Source organism: Microtus ochrogaster, linkage group LG9 (assembly GCF_000317375.1).
Source record: "Microtus ochrogaster isolate Prairie Vole_2 linkage group LG9, MicOch1.0, whole genome shotgun sequence".
NCBI classification, from domain to species: domain Eukaryota; kingdom Metazoa; phylum Chordata; class Mammalia; order Rodentia; family Cricetidae; genus Microtus; species Microtus ochrogaster.
In genome coordinates, this window is record NC_022034.1 from 33,968,785 (window position 1) to 33,974,271 (window position 5,487).

The window sequence follows — 5,487 nt, forward strand, 5'->3', positions numbered from 1 at the left end:
ATGATTAACCCTGAAAATGAACATACAAGTAGCATTTTACAAGCAGAAAAGGTCATATTTGGAAATATACACATATTTTTGAATATATATATATATGTAACAAGTTTTTTGAAAAGAGGCCATAAATATAAAAGACTACAAAGAGGAGTATATGGGAGGGTATGGAGAGAGAAACAAAAAGTGAAAAATGATGCAATTATATTATAATCTCAAAAATATAAATAGTTCATACATATTTTATTGGAAATAAATTTTTCATACAATATATTTTGATTACAGTTTCTCCTCATTCAACTTCTCCCAGATCCTCACCACATCCCCACCAAGCTAACTCTGTGCCCGTTCTTTCTCTCTCTCTTTAGAAAATAAACAAGTAAAAAAAAAAGAGAGAGAAACAAACCAGAATAGAAATAAAAAAATCAATGAAAGCATAAGAAACAAACAGAGAGGGAGAAGGAGAGAGAGAGAGATCCATAAAAATACAAAACCAGAAACTATAAAATACAAGAAAAATAGTAAGTCAAAAAATATCCAAGCAAAGCAAGATGAGGCAAAACCTCCAGAAAATACCACTGAATTCTTTCTGTATTGGCCATCTACTGCTGGATTAAGCTGGTTCTATGTTAGGCAAACGTAGGATGATCTGCTCTTATCTCATGGGTTTCTTTCACACTGCTGGGGCTTCATTTTATCTTTTTAAGCTCTCTTTCATTGCAGTGCAAGGAGGAGAAAATCCCCTAGCAGTGGCAAAGTTAGTAGCATTGACTTTAGATGGTGGGGCCAAATTGCAAGCTCATGAACTTCCTTCCATTCTTTCATTTGATCACAACTCATTCATGAGTAACCATTTTAAAATATGCTATCTTTTTAGATGAGCTATCAGATACAAAGATAATTGATCATCTTCAGGACATTTTAGAACAATACATCACATGGTCAAAGGGACTATTATTTTCTTATTTTTTTATAATTATAGCCAGATGGTGATATATTTCTACTTCTTTAAAACATTATATTCAGATTGTGGAAAAATATATAACTTTGTTTTCTTGAGTTTTGTTAACCCACATTCCTTTCCCTGCTTTATTAATGAGGTGCTGTGCAATTGTCATGAGGGTGAGAATAATAGCTAATTAAATGAAACCATCTGACCCATAGGTTTATAAAAACTTAACCTGCATGCAGTTCTACCTTCCACAGAAGGAGGTATTGCAGTGTGTAGCCACTTGACAGTGCAAACTTTCTGACATCCCCAAAACTCTAGGAAAGACTCAGAGCTTACCACAGCACAGTATGACTGGAGTAAGGATCCCAAGCATTGCAGAAAGCCAGTATAAATGATTCATTCCATAGCAGAATGGTAGCCCAGTGTGGTATGCATTCCCAAGCATGCATATTTTAACATGCGGAATTGTTTGTACAGATGTCATACAGGTATGATGTCATGTGCCTTTAATCCCAGGACTCAGTAGTCTAAGCCAAGAGCATCTTGAGTTTGAGGACTTCCTGGACTACACAGCCAGATCTTCTTTCAAAACACAAGGAAACCAAAAACTTTTATGTGGAATTTAAAATAAACTGTGATAATTATATATTTTAAGAATTCCAAAGTATTCAATCTTTAGAATAATTACTTCTTCCTTGCAATGTGGTTTTTCTCCTTCTATTCTAATCTAGTAAACCTGGAAATTTCTCTTTATATAAATCAAGTTCATAATTAGTTTTTTATGCATTACATTAAGAGGGGAGAAAGAGCAAGTTTTAATTTCAGCCAGAATGTTTTTTTTTTTTAAAAAAAAAAAAATGAGCAGTAGACTCTGGTTCCCTGCCCCTTCATTAAGAACTGGAAATACAAAGGCTATTTAGCAAGAAGATTGTGGGAGACTCTATGGAAAACCCCGGATGCTGTAGAGTGGAGCCGACTACTAAGAATGAGGACACAAAGCATAGTTGACTTGAGGTAGCTTGGGGATTCATCTGTATTAGAGAAACGTCTTTTCCACTTTATTTTCTCCCTCCAGAGTTTAGCTTGAAAGCATTGCCAAACACGCACTGAAGAGAACTTGGAGAACACTGATGTGTTCGTAAATGTGTCCATAGAGAACACTGATGTGTTGGTAAACATGTCCATGAGATCATATGAAAACTGAACTTTGGTAAAGCATGTATCTTCATTTTTCCATCATGGTAACACATAACTGAGATCTTTCATCTAAAAGAAGGAAACATTTATTTTGGTTGAGATTCAGAGATTTTTTTAGGCCTTAGTTCTTGGCCCTGTTGCCCTTGGTTTTGAGACAAAGAGAATGTGATGGGGAAAAGGACAGCTCACTTCCTGAAGGCTGAGAAGCAGAGCGAAGGAGAAAAAGAGAAGACTGGGTGTCTCTCCATTCTCTTAAAGGAGGCAATCCCAATGGTCTGACTTCCTCCAGGCTTCCCCTTCTCAAGGCCCCCTTCCTCCCCAGAGCACAATAGACCCACAACCAAGTTGGCTTATAGACACTGGGGAAGCTTTAAAGCTTGAAAACATTGATTAAAACATCTGGAATTGATTCTCTTGGTAATTCTATTCTATATCCCTTCTGTAAACCTCTGAGACTCTTAGATTGCAAAATTTGAATAAGAGCCACCTACTAATGTTACTTCCTCCACTGAGGAGTATTCCCTAGAGAGATGTGTGTAGAGACATAAAGGGCAAAGATCTTTTTATTGATTATTATAAGAAACCCAGTTATTGTCTTCTGCCCAAGAGTTCTGACATCCCTTATCTTAACGTTTACTATAGAGAAAGCACAGTAGAGTGTGACCTTTTCCCTTCCGTAGACATTGAGAAGATAACGTTTTGCTTTATTTATAGAGATAGCTGGTGTATGATAAAGCCTTGGCTCAAATTTTCATTCTGAAACAAATTGTAAAAATAGTATAATGTCTTCTTTAACCTCAGCTCGATGGCAATGGGGTGCCTTGACTAATTACCAGTCATGAGATCTGGTCATGAAATCAACTGGTTTAGACTTGAAACCATTCATTAAAACAGCCACTAGAATTGATTCTCTTGGCAATAACTCTTATGTATTACCATGTGTAACCTTTGAAATCTCTTTCTCTAACATCCCAGCATATACATGAGTTTATAGCTAACATTACCCTTACTACAATGACCACAAAAACTGACCACCTGAATGACAAGTTGAAAGAAAATGCAGGACAGAGCCTTGAAGAAGGATTATTTATGTAAGCGAAGCCAAAAATAAAACTGTTGAGAGAGTGAGCAACAAGGGTATGGTGTCCAGCCAAGGACTGCCAGTAGCAGCTTCAGTCTGATACTTAAAATAAAATAAAACAAAACTCTGTGGTCAAACCTCACAACTAATGCAAGTAAAGATAGCAGGAGCTCTGCTTGTTTGTGGGTAAGAAACAAAGGGATATTTGTCGGCTTTGCTGTCTCTTTAGAGATTATTTTACCTTACTTTATGTCTGGGTGTTCTCTGTGTATGTGTGTATGTGTACTGTCTGTGCAGTACTCGCAGAGGCCAGTGGAGGGCATCAGACACCTTGGGACAATGTCACAGATGGCTATCACTGTGTGAAAGCTGAAAGTTAAACTGAGGCTCAGCCAGAGCTCTTAAACACCTAGCTATCTCTCCAACCACCTCTGCTAACACCAGTACTCAATATCCAGCCTCTAGAAAACATCTTATAAGACACTGGCTAGCTGCCAGTCATATTCCACTGACCAAACTCAAGCCTTGACAATTGATGGAAAAAGAGTAGTGCTTAAGATCCAACCCAATTTTCAGATCAAGTAATAAATTTGAAACTCAGAAATAAAAAATTACACTGACACACTAATTAAAAACAAACTTTTTAAAATGATGATAGTCATTATCTGTAGTAGGAGGCTGCTTGTTTGTTCCTGGTTGCTCAGCTCCAAAATCACCACCCCAAAACAATATTATTTAAATCACTGTTTGTGTTTAGCTCTAGCTTCTTATTGGCTAACTCTTACATCTTAATTTAACCCATTTCTATTAATCTGTATATCGCCATGTGACTGTGGCTTATTGGCAAGATTTTGGCATGTCTGTTCCCAGTGGTAGCTATATAGCGTCTCTCTGACTCTGCCTTCTTTCTCCCAGCATTCAGTTCAGGTTTTCCCTGCCCACATTTATTCTGCCCTGCCAGGCTCAAGATAGATTCTTTATTAACCAATGCTATTCACAGCAAACAAAGAATTCCACATCAATTATCTACTCCCTCAAGGTCTTAAAATGATTATATAAATAGAATAAAGGAATATGTTATCAATATTTTTAAATTCTAAGAACTGACAAATATAAATGTTGCATTAATAGCTGTAATAGTTGTGAACATATGTAAGAAAAGAAGTAGAATGGATAAAACAGAAAAAGGAGAGAAAATTAATCTGAAGTTCTTTCCCAAAATGAAGAACAAAATAAATAGAAAAAAAAGAAAAATACAGAAAAAAGTTGAGTCACAGATTGTTGAAATAAATATAGCACAATACAGTTGCTATAAGTTACAATGGGTAGTATTAGAGAGTATGAATATTAAAAACATGATGGAGATAAATAACACAGATTTGAAAAAAGATGAAACGAACACAGGGCTTCAAACAGAAAAGGCCCAGTCTAGACTCACCTAAATGAAACACAGTTATGTGGGAAGCCCCTGCACAGAAGAGACCATCTTCAAAGAAAAACGAATCCAAGGGAAAGCACCTTCCTCACGGCCACACTACACATCAGAAGACAATGGGGTAATATTTTTAGAATATCAAAAGCACACAGCTTGGAACTTAGAGTTATTTATCTTCCTTACGCTGGCATCACAGTGTCAGGTCATAATAAAAAAAATATATTCAGGTTCTTAAGACTCTGAAGTAACAATTTATAAAAGGCTACCAAGAAGGAGCTTTGGGAAGAGGTACCAAAGAAAAATATACTGGAGATCTAAGATGTATGAAAAGAAAGAATTTAGTTTCCTTTTTTTCAGAAAACTATGACAATTATCAACCCCAAAAAAAGAAGTCTATGTTTCTAGCAGCCCAGGTTTAAAACCATAACATAAAATCGTAAGCATTTTGGAGAAGATAAAGAAGAAACCCAGATATTTAGAACATGTCCAAGTTTTTATTCAGTCTAAAGAAATTTATAGATACCAATTTTTGCATAGGGAGGAAAAAAGAAACACAAAAAGTAGTAAAATAAAAACACAACTGTAAAGTGAATTTTCATATATATTATATTCATATTTTCATATAACCATTGTTAGTTTAAAGTTAAAGCAAAGGAACACAGTCTGGGGTCTAGAAATATAAGAGCTCAGCTGAGGGCTTTTGAAGATAACCCAGCTTTGGTTCCCAGCACTCACATGGCAGACCATAACTCTCTAGTTCCAGAGGATCTTGTATCTTCTTCTGACCTCTGTGGGTACCAGGCACACATGTGGTACACCCACACACAC